Here is a 17,933-nt window from a genome sequence, read left to right as displayed (position 1 = left end):
AGAATATTTCAAAAGGAATATGTCAAAGTTACAGTCTGTTTGTGCTTCTGTTTATTTTGGCACCTAATTCACTGTTATTTCTTTTATGAAAATTCACTGCTCATGTGCAAGAGTTTACAATAGTAAGAGACAGTAATATAACCCGCAGTTTCTTTGTATATGGTCTCCAGATCTATGCTCTAAAATTATTTACAACTAGCCAAATTACTCAGTGTTGCTCAGACTGCAAACACAGTGAATTGACATTCATTTCTCATTGTAATTTAAATTATAGCAAAGTTTCTGAGCAAACGAAAAGCAGAGTACCAGACTAAGTAACCACATTTTGTTTGTTGTTTTTTTTCAGAAGATATTTTTCTTTTTGCTTCTGTTATAGACATATCTATTAGATTCTGCAAAAAATCTAAAACACAGTTTTTTCAAATATAATATTTTGAATGTTGTTTCTCTATTTAACACAAAATCCAAATCCTAACACTAAATCCTAAATGCCAAAACAAATCTTGCACTAAAGTATTAATCCATAATCTTTAACCCTTAATCCTATCATTACTTGTTTTTAGAATCACAATATCTTGTGTTTAAAACATAATTCTGAAAAAAGTTTCCAAGGTGCAGGTGTGACTGTGTGATAAGTAGCTTGCTTACCAGCCACATAGCTCTGGGTTCAGTTCCACTGCATGGTACCTTGGGCAAGTGTCTTCTACTATAGTCTCAGGCCAACCAAAGCCTTGTGAGTGGATTTGGTAGACGGAAACCGAAAGAAGCCTGTTTTATGTGTGTGTGTATATATATATATATATATATAATGTATATGTGTGTTTGTGTGTGCATGTATGTTTGTGTGTCTGTGTTTGTTCCCTCACAATTGCTTGACAACTGAAGTTGGTGTGTTTACACCCTCGTAACTTAGCAGTTCAGCAAAAGAGACTGATAAAATAAGTACTAGACTTACAAAGAATATGTCCTGGCATCGATTTGTTCAACTAAAGGTGGTGCTCCAGCATGGCCGCATTCAAATGACTGAAACAAGTAAAAGATTAAAGAAAATAGAAAACAATTTGAAAATGAAATTGTTAAGGTCAGTTACATCTAACTCAATGAAAAACATGAAGAAAATTAAAAAAACAAAATTTTGAAAAGAAAAACCATTTTTTTTTACAAAATATCATTACATATGCTTAAATTCTAAAAATCTTCTGCTAAAGAAATTTTATAATACATACTCACATTCACACATGTAGGCATGTATCGGTCACATTAGAATTTTATAAGCTATAAGACACTGAGTAACAACTGGATTTAGTAACATTTACTGCTGTGATAGAGATGGAATTTGTCCAAAAGAAATGTTCATATTCACAGCTGAATGCAGAAAACCATTTCCCAAATCCAGAAGCTTTGCATCAACAGTCTTTCTCTCTCCTCTGTTCCATACAATGAGAGCAACATATTTTTATTGCTGAAAATTTATCATTCGTAAGTATTGTCAACAAAGATAAGGGAAACAAATGTTATACCAGACTAAAAAGAAAGTAGTACTCAGAATCTTCTACCTACAACAAATATCTAGACTACTAGTACTGATACCATCATTTGGGATGTACTTAAATGGTCAATTTTGAAAATCCACCCTATTGACATTAAAACTCACAAGAGTTTTACATCACTTGCATGCTTACATAGAAACAGCAATATTGACATTTTCTATCTTATAAGAAAACAGAGAGGAACGGCTTAATATCTGTGCGAAGAGCATTTGAATGTTGTATGGTTTCACTCAGAGGGCTTCTGCTAAACAATGGCAGCAAAAATATATACATGTGCACTAAAATAAACAGTTTAACAGCCTGCAGGTTAGTCATGAACTTCTCAAAAAGTACTCAGTTCACTTTTTATGCATACTCAGTATTGCAAGACCTGCATATCCTAACAAAATTCTAGAAGACAAACACACTACGTACCACAAAATAGTTAAGCACAGGTATGTTTTCCATAAATCCAGAGATGACAGTAATGTTGATTTCACATTTTAGCACAAGGCTAGGAGTAAGTCGATTACATAAACCCCATTGCTCAACTGGTGCTTATTTTATTGACCTCCAAAAAGGATGAAAGGTAAAGTAGACCTCGATGGAATTTAAAGTCAGAACATAGAGATTGATGAAGTGCTGCTAATGATTCTGCCAGCTCACCACCTTTGAGATAACCATAATATTAACATGAAATGTAAAGCAGAAAGCTAGCAGAGTCATTAGTACACAAAGCAAAATGCTTAACAGTATTTCGTTCCTCTTTAAGTTCTGAGTCCAAATTCCACTATGGTTAACTTTGCTTTTCATGCTTTCTGGGTCGATTAAATAAGTACTAGTTGAGCACTGGGGTCGATGCAATCATCTTGCCCTTTCTTCTGTAATTGTTGGCCTTGTACCAAAATTTGAAACCAATATCAATGTGAGGTTTTTGCCTCTTTTTGACTAATGACTAAGGCATCGTGCCACCTCTAAAGATTGGGCTTTTACAAACCATGAGCATGAGATAGCCATGAAATATTTGATGAACAAATGGATCAGTGAAATCCTTAATCCCCTAAGATGCTATAGAATATATTGAATATATCTCACTTCTGTGGAAGATATTACACATGTGGTTAGTAACTGCAAAAGATGTGTTTATTTAAATAATACACACACACCCATACTTACGTACATATATGTATGTATATATATATACATGCGTGTATGCTGCTATTATTCTGTTTTATTTCAAGATTTCTTGCCAATAGAGAAAGGGCCAGTTTCTAAACTAGATCCAAGGTCCTTCAGTGGAATTTCAACAACTTCAGCAAACTAATTCTTCTTCTATGTGTGTATGTGTGCAGTATTTGGAGTCAGTGCATGTGAATATTTGTTTTGTTTTATGTATATCTTCTTATGCATATAATTGCATGCCTAGACATGTGCATGTATGTATCTAAGCATTTATGTATGCATTTACACAAGAAATATTGGTAAAACATAACCATCAAAATTTTTGCCAAGTGCCAGACATAGCTATTTGGGAAAGGAAAGAAAACTATCATGTTCTGTAACTTCAATCTACAAAGCAAAAAGAAAAGAAAATATGGAAAACTAACTTCAATTTTCGTTTTTTAGTTAGAAACCAGTTCTTTCTTTATTGGAAGAATTCAAACAATTGAAAGATAAGAAATGTGTGTGTGTGTGTGTGTGTGTGTGTGTGTGTGTGTGTGTGTGTGTGTTTGTGTGTATATATATGCATACACACACACATATATATATATATACATATACATGTACACACACATGGCCACACACACGCACACGCACACACACACACACACACATATATATATATATATATATATATATATATATATATATATATATATCTATATCTATATATATATATATATATATCTATATATATATATATATATATATATATATATCCTTTCAATCCAAATGCAAGTGGTAGCTATAAAATACTTAATGAATATGAGATTGGAAGTCTCTATCATATATTTGTTGAAGATATTGCACATATTATCAGCTGCAATCCCAATTTCTTATATTATTTTTCTATATGGCATGTTTTCAGTGAAACAGTATACAATGCCATCCATGAAAGCCTATCCTGGGATAAATATATAAATATTTTTATGACTGTGGTGATAACAGCATTATAAAGAAATATCAAACTACTAGAATGAATAAACTTTTGATACATAAATACATATGTGTGTGTGTTTGTGTATAGCAAGATATTTGGCAGGACCGTCAATGCTGTATGATTGAGAAGACAAAATGGATTTTAGCTTGAAAAATCGAAGAACCCATTAACCTACAACAGTTAAAGTAACTTTGTATATGCTATATTGAACACCCAGTTATTTTATCTGTTATGTAAATGTTCTTTGTCAAACTTTTTATTGTTATATCTTGGTGAGTTATTAACATCAGAACTCTGACACTGAGTACATCCCTTTGTTTTAGGATAGATACTGTTAGCATTCTCGTCAAAACTGCTGTCAAGGTCAACTGTCCAGGAAACATTTCATTCAACATGAGGGAGAAAGAGAATGTTTGGGGATTAATACTTTGAAACTTATAAATTTTCTACCCAGACCATGACACTGCAGTTGAATATTTGAAGCATCTGGATATTCTATTCAGTCTTTAAGTAATAATCACAAAATATTGTGGAGAAGAGCAAAGGTGGATCATAGTAAAGAAATTATAAATGGTAGATATATCACTAATGAGTCATGGGAAGTGTATAATGGAAGAGAAACAAAATGATGGCTAGCAATTAACAGTGTTAAGGGGTAAATGAATACGAGCAGATCAAATGAGATGGAACTCTTTTTACATGGGTGGATGAGAAAGATAAACTAGGGAGACACAAAGGCAGAAGAAGGTTGAATGATACATGAAAGAATAAGAAAATAGGAATAGAGTGTATGTATAAGAAGATAATAGTCAGGACAGGCCTGAATATAGATATTACACATACCAACCTTTATCACTAACATTATCTCCATTTTGTGCATCCATTTCCTTATGATTATATAGATTAGATGGATTCTGTCCAATACAACACTTTGCCACAAATTGTGGTCTTTAGGTTATTCAGCTTCATGTTGTTCATTTTCTTAAGATCAATCTTTATGACTTCATCCTATATATTTATAGGCCTTCCTCTTCCACAAGTTCTAATTTCTTGGAGCTCTAGGTCCATCATCATACAACTTTCATTTTCCATATGTATCATATACCCATACCAATGTAGTGGTCTCTTTTTCACATTACATTTAATTCCTCTTACATCCAGCTTTTCTTTCAGCCCATTTGAGCTCTGTTCTATAAGCATACCAACATTACATATCCTAGAGAAAGAGCTTACTTCATCTCAGTCATACTTTATGCACAAGCATTGCGCAATTTTTCCTTCACTCACAAAGAGAAATATTTTGTTGCTACTAGAGCAGTTAATATCTCTGAATTCTTTCCACCTCATTCTTATTCTGAAAATTGCCTTTGGACAGATACCTTCAGAGCTGATTAAATCATCTTGACAGCAAAAGCTATTAATTACTGCTACGGAACCTCCTTAATATTTAAAGGAATTTATCTTATTCATAATCTTATAGGAAGGGGTGCTGAAAAGTTCCTGCCTTTGGATGAAAGAACATACAGAAGGATCAGTTAATTGTGATTTTATTCAAGATATTCCCCCTCTCAGATTCACACACTTATTGCAGCCATCCTTCAGTTTGTCTATATCCTGTAAAAGAATTCAGAAGGCTGGGCCTCCAGTCAGGTCTTTTACAATACCCTTAAAGTTAAGAACTTTTCAGCACCCCTTTGTATTTACTACTCCTGTGCATATTCCAAATACAGAACATGCCTACCCTATCAGCCTGCTCATGATTTTTCTACACATTTTATGCTTCCTTTGTTTAGAGTGGGAACACAATAGGGAATTCCTATTTCTAATCTTCATATGGAGCATGACCACTTTCACAGCATTCACAGTAGAATGTTGTCTTCTTTCATGCTGAAACCTTAGTGTTTCCTAAATTTACTTTGAAGTCTGTCAATTCTCAATCATACTTCAATTTTCCTCCCTAAGCCTATGACTGTTTTACAGGATTCCTCAAGAAGCTGAAGTCATTTCAATACATGACTTGCATAGCTCTCACAAAGCTCCACTCACAAAGCTCCTCTCACAAAGCTCCTCTCACAAAGCTCCTAAGTCATATAGATTCATGGGGCCAATTTCCTGTATTTTCTTATGTAATTAACCTCTCCCCTCCAGATGAGATTCTGGCTCATTGCAGGAATACTTACTATTATTGGCTGAGTGGATTGAAGTAACATAAAATTATTGGCTGAGCGGATTGAAGTAACATAAAATGAAGCATTTAGCTCAGGAGCTCAATACATATCCTGGTCCAGGAAGTGAAACCACAATCATTCAATATTGAGTCCAACACCTTAACCATGAAGCCACATGCTTCCATAGCTCTCACAAACTATTTACCCAGTTTTCTTAGTGACCACCATACAGCAAGCTATGTAACATTTGCAAAGGCCTTTTCCAGAGATCAATAAAACCTAAGTAAAGAAACTTACTTCTAGCCAAGCACATCTTGTGTAGTTATTATAGCACCATCATTTTATAACAGTATTTTCTTGTATGACAATGTCATGTGACCAAATCTAAACTCATATGATTAAGACTATTTAACATGGTTGCTTTTTCACTAAAATCAAGCTTGCTGCCTCTCATTGACAATTCAATAATGACACTGATTACAGGTTTTGGAGAATTAGTACTGTCTGATTCTTGTTTGACTGAAGCCCAGTAAAGACACTTTCAGCCTGCGCTAGGACAAAGGAACTTAAGAATTTTGCTGGTAGTAAATAAATAATGGATCAGTTCATCAGGGATTGAGAACATTAAGAGTTTTGTGCTGGGGGAGATGAATTTCACAGGGATGAAAAATTTATTCAGTGAGATCAAAGGAAAGCTGATTATTGCTGAAAGGAGAGGCCTTCTGGCTCTGAAGCAGATGCCATTTTAACCAATGTGTCAGTATTATGAAAGATTCAAAGAAGCCTCACATTTTTGTGAATTTGATACATTGGGGACTGATAGACAATCTGCTTACGGTGACCTTATTCAAATGTAACTAATCATTCTGCACATTACTCTAAAATATTAGAACACATGCAGTTTCAGGAAATACTGCTGCCAAGTTGTATCAGCCATATTCAGCAATTTGAAATGATTAATGATTTTACTTTGGCTCCTAGTAATGATATAATAGTATGTTAAAAGAATTGTCAGTGTCTCATTTCAACAAAAATCCTCAGAAAAAGCTCATATGTAAGTCTCACATCTATAGCCATGATATGGGAAAGTGTCCTATTTTGGAGATGATATGCTATACCTTTAACCCTTTAACTATGAAATTAAATTTCATGTTATTCCAATAAGAATGTTATCTATACATCAAAAAACAGAATTGGTATTTTCTGCAAATCTCAATGCTTCAATAAACTTTACATGTCTCAGCAAAAAATAGTTCCAAGTTTGACATTCCTGAACAAAAATAGATCAGACTGCTTTCCACAGTTAAGGGTAATGAAATTTCGAGTGCCTATATCTGATTTCTGTAGTAAAATAGTTAAGAAGAACCATTTTCAGTTTGTGTATTGATCTTCTAAGAAGGAATTTGTGAAAGTGTACAAAGTTAATATTGATGCAAGTAGTGACCAAGAATTGAAAAATGTCTTCAGCACTGAGGGAAGTAACCTCCATTAAATTAAATGATAACTTAAGAAAACACAAGCAAATAAACAATGTCCGTGATACCACTATTAGTTGAAAGGAATGTCTACTTGAAACTAGGGTCTCCCAATCTGAAATCTTGAAATGCCAGCTTCAAATAGTATGATAGTTGAGTTTACAAACTGTTGGGCAAGTTTGAAGCCTTGTTGCTGATAGATACTAGAAAAATATAATTTTCATAAATATCACTGGATTCATAAATACTGCGACTTCATTAGAATGGGTGTGTTATATATTTATCTACTTGCAGTGAAATTAAATGAAATTATAAACAATAGCTTTAAAGTGTTGAATCAGAAAACATAAATGATCATTGTTGTTGGTTGTGATGTACAAGCTCCATGGAGATTTAGGAATTTGTGCAGATTACCAAATAAGAGTAAGCCTATGTTGTAATTTATCCTACTCCAAATATTGAGATGACATTACACTAGGAAGCATGGATGAAATATTTTGCGGAGATTGATTTGGTCGGAACCTACCATCAAATCCCAATTTCTGATGAAACTCAGGAAATAACAACATTGAATACTCACCTTAGATTATTGCATTAGTCACATTAGCCACACAGTATAAAAGAGACGAGCACTATATTTCAACATTCCATGGAAAATGCATTAGGATATTTCACAAGTATAATAATTTATCAAGATGACGTTTGCACTGGTGGTCACACTACTGATGGCCTAGAGCAGAAAGTTAAAGCTATTTTTCTGAAACTCACCTTTCATGGTGTGGCTGTGAACAAAACGAAAAATGTCTTTTCCACAGAGAAATTGATCTTCCTTGGCTATAAGATATCCAAACAGGATATTCGGCCAAATAGTATACTAGTTAAGAAAATATTAGACCCTAAATATCTCAGAGAGTAGGAAAGGGCTTAAGTTATTTTAGAGAATGACTAATTTTATAGTTGATTTATCTCAGCATAGTCTGAAAAAGCCAATGGATCCTCAAGCTTATGAAAATAGTGCCCCATGTTTTTTATGAAATATAAAAGACATAAAAGAGATTTAGATGAACTACTTGTTTTACAGGTTTGACAAAAAAAAAAAACAAATTGTATTTACTACAGATGTGAACCAACATTAAACATCTGGTGTACTGTCTTAGTGGGGTGTCCAGTATTATATGTATCACAAAGTTTATCTAAAGCTATAAGTAACAAGTATTGAAAGAGAAGGTTTGGTGTTTATCTTGACTCTGCAAAGAAACCAATACTTTTTATTGGGGTGAACATTTTTCTTGATAACTGAGCATAAACCCTTACACTTCATATTCAGTTTGGCAAGAAGATTACCTAAAGTAACATATGCAAGAATATTGTGGTGGACAATCCATTCAGCTGCTTCTGAATGTGAAATACAATATATAAAGACAAAAGAATTCCCCCATAATGGTGCTCTCTCTAGAATGAAATTCAATGAGCCAATAAAGTTAGATGAAAACTCAATAGTGACATCACTTATTCAGTGGGTAAAAATAGATGCATTCAAAGCAAAAGAATTACTCACTAAGACTAAGAATGATATCGTTTTGTCCAAGGTTGTTAACCAAATCAAAACGAATAGATGGAATAATTTCTCAGGATGTGAGAGACCCTATAAAGTAAATTGACATAGACTCACTGTTGATTATGAGATTGCTTGCCATGCAAATCTTGTTGCTACAATGTGGTGACAAATTTTCATAAAAACTGTATGTAATGACCTCCATTGTAGTGCAATAGCTACTATAAATTGATTGTAACTAAAAGCATGGTAACCTAGACACTGTAATGTTATCAAACATTATGCCTGAAATTTCCCTATATGATGTCAGATTAAACCCATACTAAAAGTTACTCAGCATACATGTATAACTGAAGACAAGCCAAGTTTACTTTGTTCACATGAATCCTGGTTATGTTCTTAGTATTAGTTGATTACTCATACTTGTTGATACATGTCCTGCTTGGCCAGAAGACATCAGAATTAATGGCCAGTCTGCTAAAACAGTGATCAATGTTTTAAGAACTATTTTTGCTATGAATAGGATTCCACATAAAATGCTTTTATGTAGTGCTGCAGAATTCCATCATAGAACATTGTTAAAGTTTCTTACTGAAATAAGTTGCAAATCCTTTAAGATGTCACCACAGCGTCCAGCATTTAACAATCATGTTGATAAAATGAGGTAAACGGTGAAAATGGGAATTAAAGCTTCTAAAAATTTGAATCCTTTAATGCTTCATCGTTCATCATCATTTAACATCCTCTTTCCATGCTAGCATGGGTTGGACGATTTGACTGAGGACTGGTGAACCAGATGGCTACACCAGGCTCCAATCTGATTTGGCAGAGTTTCTACAGCTGGATGCCCTTCCAAACGCCAACCACTCAGAGAGTATAGTGGGTGCTTTTACGTGCCACCGGCACAAAGGCCAGTCACGAGGTACTGGCAATGGCCACGCTCGAAATGGTGTATTTTATGTGCCACCTGCACAGGAGCCAGTCCAGCGGTACTGGCAACGAACTCACTCGAATGTGTTTTCACGTGCCACTGGCACAAGTGCCAGGAAGGCGACCTTATTTATCAAAATTTAAACTCAATTATCAATCGATTCCTAATACTGAAAATAAGCAGAGCCTGTTGACATAGATGGGATATCAGAGCAGAACAGCTTTAAAAATGTCTTGTGTTATCAATGTTCCTCTCTGGTACATTCAAAACCTCAGTGCAATATCCACAAAAGTCAACGTCTAATATATGATTAACAATAGTAAAAAAATTACAGAGCAGTTTTAGTGAATAGTGATTAAATAGGAGATTGCTCTGGTGATGATGAAAAAATTATAAAATGGGATTCTTAACTAAAACCAGAAAAAAAGACCAAGTCCAAATCATCAGAATGTTGATGTGCTACAATCAATGACTGAGAGAATTTCATCATCAAATGAAACTAATGTTGATACCAGTAACACAGCTCTTAATGATGCTGGACAAAGCAAAAGTTTGAGCAAGGAAGTTCCACTTAAATGAAACAGGAAGATGAAATATTATTTTAGAACAATTGTATTGCACAGATTTTGTATGACAATGTCATGCAATCTTCCAAAATGGTTATATGAATAAGACTATATAACATGGCAGCCTTTTCAGTAAAGACAAGTTTGCTTCCTTTTATTGACAGCATAACAGTTGTTTCACTCAGTAGAGGGCATACAAACAATAACAACAAAAACAACACTATTCATAAGACTGACAAAAGTAATAGTGATAAATCAGTAAGACATTTATTAAACTATGCATATATATGACCGAGACCTTTGGAAATGGGCTGTGCGTGAGAAGACCCGGCAAGCCAAGTAAGATCGTTGCCAGTGCCCCTGGACTGGTTCTTGTGCGGGTGGCACATGAGATGCACCATTTTGAGCGTGGCCGTTGCCAGTACCGCCTGGCTGGCTCCTGTAGGATTTTCGAGCGAGATCGTTGCCAGTGCCCCTGGACTGGCTTGTGCGGGTGGCACATAAAAGACACCATTTCGAGCGTGGCCGTTTTCGTGCGGGTGACACGTAAAAGCACCCACTACACTCTCTGAGTGGTTGGCGTTAGGAAGGGCATCCAGCTGTAGAAACTCTGCCAAATCGGACTGGAGCCTGGTGTTGCCATCCGGTTTCACCAGTCCTCAGTCAAATCGTCCAACCCATGCTAGCATGGAAAGCGGACGTTAAACGATGATGATGATGATATATATATATATAGATATATATACACACACACACACATATATATATATATATTCATTTAGAGAATTAACATTGCTTTATATATATATATATATGTATATATATATATATATTATATTTACAGTTCTTGATAATCTACAGACATTTCTTTCACAGCAAATTAGACACAACATTATAAACTATGTAAATTTTATAAAGAAAAAAATCACTCTGACTAGACACGAAGACATAAATTCTCACACAACACTCTTCCCAGACCAAATTACACTCCTTGACCTTGATACCAACTTCTAAATCCAAAATATGAACAAAAAAATTTGAAATTAAACTTCTCTATCAAGTTGTTGACAAACTGAACAGTTATAAAGGTAAGTGATAAACTTCAAGATGAATCAAACAAATCAAATGCTGCCTACACAACAACAAACCACTCAACTGAAAACTTTAAAATGCTCTATATATTTTTTTATTCTTTTACTTGTTTCAGTCATTTGACTGCAGCCATGTTGGAGTATTGCCTTTAGTTGAACAAATCAACCCCAGGACTAATTCTTTGTAAGCCTAATACTTATTCTATTGGTCTCTTTTGCTGAGCTGCTAAGTTACCGAGACATAAACACACCAATATCTGTCAAGCGATGCTGAGGGACAAGCACAGACAGAGACAGACACACACACATATATATGATTGGCTTCTTTCAGTTTCCATTTACCAAATCCACTCAAAAGGCTTTGGTCAGCCTGAGGCCATAGTAGAATGCACTTGCCCAAGGTGCCAGAACTGTGTGATGGGGGAGCAATCTACTTTTTACATTGTCTTATGAACTAATTCCAGATCTTCTATGATTAGGCATAGGAGTGGTTGTGTGGTAAGTAGCCTGCTTACCAACCACATGGTTCCGGGTTCAGTCCCACTGCTTGGCACCTTGGGTAAGTGTCTTCTACTATAGCCTCGGGCCGACCAAAGCCTTGTGAGTGGATTTGGTAGACAGAAACTGAAAGAAGCTCGTCGTATATATGTATATATATATATATATATATATATGTGTGTGTATGTTTGTCTGTCTGTCTTCGTCCACCCAACATCGCTTGACAACCGATGGTGGTGTGTTTACGTCCCCGTAACTTAGCGGTTCTACCAAAGTGACTGATAAAATAAGTACCAGGCTTACAAAGAATAAGTCCTGGGGTCAATTTACACGGCTAAAGGTGGTGCTCCAGCATGGCCGCAGTCAAATGACTGAAACAAGTAAAAGAGTAAAAGAGTATACCAACATCAAAATATGTAAAAATAACAAAAGTAGTATATCTGTAATGATGTATAAAGGAGAAGACATGGCAAAACTCAATTATTTGATCCAAACAAATGGATAAGGATTCAGAAAGATACTACCGACCCATTAAAATTTAAAGTAATTACACTATTTACATAAATAAACACTCAAATAAGGACCTATTATTTTCCCTACATTAAAGAATTCCTCCTAGCACATAGCAATAGAACTATAAAAATTTACAAATAACATAACTCCTTCCAAGCTAAAATGTCTCAAATACTTATGGCTGTACATAAATTTCAGTTAGATAATACTATCATGTTATATTCACTTAAGACATATATTATACAGTCATCTGAAGAGCAGTGCATTTGTGGATCATTGGAGAGGCATACAATGGCTGATGATGAGGTTCTAGGTAAATTCCACCATGGTAAATTCCACCACAGAAAATTCCACCTGGTAAATTTCACCAAAGGTAAATTCCACCCATGGACAGACTTCCAATATAAGCTGCTCTTGCTAATAATCACCGTGGTCAGTTCTCTAGACCGCGGGTCAATACCTATGTTATTTAATCTGTCTGTTTCTCAAGTCTTAAGAAGAGAGAGAGAGAGAGAGAGAGTTTGAAACTGAGATAGAAAATAATCTTTATAATCTATTTAAACTGAGATGGGATCACTTTAATGTACTCCTATTCGAGCAAGAATCTATGAAAGAGACTCATCACGAACTTTCAAAATTAATATAATTTGGAATAAAGAAGGAAAAGATTAAATTTTAGCACACATTTGATTATAGGAATAGGATAAAAAATAACAGTGAGTACATTGGAAAGCAGAGTTAGGATAAGAAAGTTTAATTTATTTTTAAAAAAGTTCTTAAGACAAATTGTGTGCAACTTCTTAAAAGTTGCAGAGGGGTTTTATTTTGATATTCTTGAACTAGCTTCTTCAGTTGTGCATCAATAATTTGATAGGTCTAAAGCAGCCAGCTGGCAGAAACGTTAGCATGCTAGGCGAAATGCTTAGCGATATTTCGTCTGTCTTAATGTTCTGAGTTCAAATTCTGCCGAGGTTAACTTTGCCTTTCATTCTTTCGGGGTCGATAAATTAAGTACCAGTAATGCACTGGGGTCGATGTAATCGACTTAATCCTTTTGTCTGTCCTTGTTTGTCCCCTCTATGTTTAGCCCCCTGTGGGCAATAAAGAAATAAGAAACGTTAGCATGCCGGGCGACATGCTTAGCGGTATTGCGTCAGTCTTTATGTTCTGAGTTTAAATCCAGCCAAGGTCGACTTTGCCTTTCATCCTTTCAGAGTCGATGCATTAAGTACTAGTTGCATACTGCGGTCGATCTAATCAACTGGCCCCCTCCCCAAAAGTTTTAAATCTCAGCTCGGAAAAAGGAAGCGTTAGTTTTTACACTCTCACCAAGTGCACATATCTTCCGGCAACAAGACTATCCAAGATGAAAAACACACACAATTACTTCTGAATATGGAAATAAAGAAACAAATGCATTATGGAGAGCTTTTTCAGAGTCCGTAGGAGAGGTTACAGGTCGACAATTTGGTCTTAAATCATGCACAGAAAACAGAAGACGATGATATGAGGCTTCTTTTTTGTCAGGAAGTAAGGCATATAGTCGGGGCACGCACAAACTTCCAGTGATATTATTTCTTACGCATTCTTTTTTTATTTTTCATAATATCGTAACCCATATAATATAATAATAATAATGATGAGGATGATGATAATTTCACCTATTTTATCATGGTGGAATTTACCTATGGTGAAATTTACCTGGTGGAATTTTCCATGATGGAATTTACTGTGGTGGAATTTATCGCAGTAGGATCTACCGCGGTGGAATTTGCCGCGGGGGAATTTGCCGTGGTGGAATTTGCTGCAGTGGAATTTGATGCAGTGGGATTTGCCGTGGTTGGGTTTACCTCGGTAGAATTTGCCGCTGTGGAATTTACCGCGGTGGATTTTACTTCTGTGGAATTTACCGGTTACCAACGATGATTTCAAGATTAATTAAAACTGTTGTTTCTTCACTTTTCTCTCCATAGACATATTGTCTTCAGTATCTTTTATACAATGTTGGCTTAAGCTTATCTTCCTTACCTTCTCAAGTCATGGTGACTCAAAAGAGCTGATTTTCCAGTTTCTATGATATATAAATTCCCCACTTGGATGAGACTCCAGTCTGACACAGGATCCTTCAGCCAAGTGGACTGGAGCAATGTGAAAGGAAGTATTTTACTCAAGAACACAACACATCGTTTAGTTCAAGAATCGAAACCCCAATCTTACGACAATGATTCCATCAACCTAACTACAAAGCCACACATCTCTAATTATAGCTGGGATTGCAACCCAATGATTAGCACTTCACTTAAAGACCAGAAAATTCTTCAGTATCCAACAACTATTGACATGCTACAAAAGTCAGGCGAGATTCAAAATGGAAAATTCTGGCTGTACACACAGGATCCTAAATTGTACCCAGAAAAGAGGCACCTAACTGGTATATAGAGGAGTGGAAGAGGAAGAGTATGGGGAGGGAAAGAGGAAGAGTATGGGAAGAAGAAGAAGAAGAACAACAACAACAACAACAACAACAACAACAGCAGCAACAGCAACAGCAACAACAACAACAACAACAACAACAACAACAACAACAACATACCCTTGTAGTTAACTGATACCTTATTTACAACCTTCAAAATATAAAAAGCAAAGTTGATCTTGGCAGGATTTGAAATCAGGGAGCCACAAAGCATTCTATCTAACAATCTAATGGTTCTGCCAATCAATTTCATTTAATGTAAAGCAAATATCATACAGGGCTTTACTCAAGGAGCACTGTTTATTCACTTTCTTTGCAGATATTCTCATGCTTTGGCAATGTATATCAGTGAAATATACAAACACACATACACATACATTCAAATATATAAACTGATATATGTATGTATTTGTCCATATATTTGTGTGTGTGTATATCTGTGTGTGTGTATATATATATATATATATATATATATATATGCGTATATATATATATAGAGAGAGAGATAGATAGATAGATAAATGGATAGATATACACACACATGCACACTCAAACACACATGCACATATATAAGCATATATATATATATATATATATATATATGTAAATATATAAAATATATATATATATATACACACACACATTTATGTTGCATTTGTGTTGAGGAAGTGAATGTCTATTCATGTGAAATGTAGGGGGAAATAAATTACATTAAATCCACACAGATTGTTCATGATATTATAAATATCCCCTTTATCATTCATTTAGCAGATAAAGAAATTGATATGGATATTATACATACACACACACACACACAAACAAATATATATATGCTTACATATATATATATATATACATACATATTTTCTTATATATGTGTGTGTGTGTGTGTGTGTATATAAAGTAGCAAAAAGATAGTTTGAAAGATAATATAGCAGTGCAATGTGAAAACAAAGCAATAATAATAATAATAATAATAATAATAATGGAAATCAAAACCAGAAGAATATGATGAAAAGAAGAAAAAAAACTATATAAAATAATAAATAGAAAGAATTAATGGGAAAATTATGAAGAAACTACAACAATGGAAAAGAAAAATTGTTAAGATCCAATATATTTGTTGTGCAATTTGTGATAACTTAAGTAATTCAAAGATGATTTTGCTTGATAGTCAAAAAGCCACGGACTTTTTTTCTTAATATCAAACTCATTTTTGTTACCACTTTTTTCTTTTTCTTGTTTTTTTTTTCTTTTTTGCTGCATATAGATGGGGATGAGTAAAAAATCTCTCCAACTTTTCTGAGTATTTTTTAACAATTTGTTTGTGCTTTGTTTGTGCTGGACTGTTATGATTTCTGTTCTCTTTTCAATGGGTTTAGTTGTTGTGGTGGTGGTGGTTGTGGTGGTGATGGGAAGGGGATATAGCTTTCTATCTCCTTATCTTTCATATCTGCATTCACAAAGAAAATAGCGGTGTTGGTAGAAGAGAGTGTTGGTGATGGCGGTTGTGGTGCTGGTGGTAGTGGTGGTGATTGTAGTAGGAGTATTAGTGAAGATTGGAAAGCTGTAGAAATTTTAGAACAGTGTTCTAATATGATTTGAAGTATTTAGTCCTGTTCTTTTCTGTTCTGTGTTCAAATACAGTTGGGGTTCACTCCCTTCATTCAGGAATTGGTAAGACAAGCTTGAGGCAATGTAGTTGATTATTTTATTTCACATAGCAATTTGAAAACAATAGATTTGATTGTCATGAGTTTCTAAAACATAGATCACAGGTTCTCTGAATTTCTGGTGGCATGAGTAACAAGGGAGCATCTTATTTAATGTAGAACAAATATCATGAGAGATTTCAGTCAAAGGGCACTGGTTTGTCAGTTTCTTTGCTGCTAGTTACATCCTTTCTCAATATACATCAGTGAATTATGTCCAACCCATGCTAGCATGGAAAGCAGAGGTTAAACGATGATGATGATGATGAATGATATGCATATGTGTGTATGTGTTTATACACCCACCCACCCACACACACACACATATATACGTAGTATATATATATATCTGACCCTACTGTACTCTGTAGTCAACAAAATCAAAGACAAACAATATGCATGCATGAAATTAAAAATATAAAATGGCAATACCCATCACACCTTGTGTATCTTATACATAAATGACAATGTCTGTCTGTTGATCTGCCTGTTACCATTTTGCTGCCTACACCAGTGAACCAGTCTTGATGAAACTTTGCATACATATTAAGCCACCATCCAGTTCAATTATAGATTAAATGGATTTCAATAAAATTCTAGAATGGGCCCCCAAGTAGGATTGGGCTATTACTTGATAAAATGAAAAGTGTGCTGAGTGTTAGTGTGAGGGAAATGTGATGGCATAGTGAGTGTGGCCGATATAAGGGAAGGGGAGAACAGCGTTGTGTAAGCAACAACTATGGAGTGGCAGTGGGGTTGTAACATTAATACAACTGTCGTTCACAGGTATACACGTGACACTGCATACATACTTTCATAAATACATAGATACATGCATATACGCATATACACACACACACTACATACACATACATGCACATACACATGACTAACTTTGAAAATGCAGAGGAAGGGAAAGAAACATGGGTGTGAGGACTATGTATCTTTAAGTAGAGAGGGGTAGGTGGCTTTTCTGCTGCCCATCACAAAGAAACACTCACACACAGACGCACGCATGCACACACACACACACACACACACAGATATATATACATACATATTCACATGTATATATATGCACATACATATGTCTACTATACTCCATTTTAAACTCATGATTACTTATGTATACGTTTGTAAATATGTGTGTATGTGTGTTTTGGTGTGTGCTTCAGTTGTATGTGTGTGTGTGTGTGTGTGTGTGTGTGTGAGACGTCCTATAACTGTCTGTCTCTACTTTTGTAGGGTCTTCCCTATTGCT

The 17,933-nt window shown here is 34.9% G+C and overlaps 1 long non-coding RNA gene across 4 annotated transcripts in view; it reads right to left on the bottom strand.

The window, feature by feature from the left end:
• The window catches only part of LOC128247327 (uncharacterized), a 64,122-nt gene that overhangs the window by 11,280 nt on the left and 34,909 nt on the right, over positions 1-17,933 (bottom strand). For all 4 annotated transcript variants that reach the window (XR_016241528.1, XR_008263710.2, XR_016241527.1 and 1 more), the window contains exon 3: positions 956-1,023. This is a non-coding gene — a long non-coding RNA (uncharacterized LOC128247327). The remainder of the gene's footprint in view (positions 1-955; positions 1,024-17,933) is intronic.

Source organism: Octopus bimaculoides, chromosome 1, assembly GCF_046866305.1.
Source record: "Octopus bimaculoides isolate indiv1 chromosome 1, ASM4686630v1, whole genome shotgun sequence".
NCBI lineage: Eukaryota > Metazoa > Mollusca > Cephalopoda > Octopoda > Octopodidae > Octopus > Octopus bimaculoides.
The sequence above is the reverse complement of the archived record's forward strand: the minus strand, read 5'-3'. Positions and strand labels throughout refer to the sequence as shown.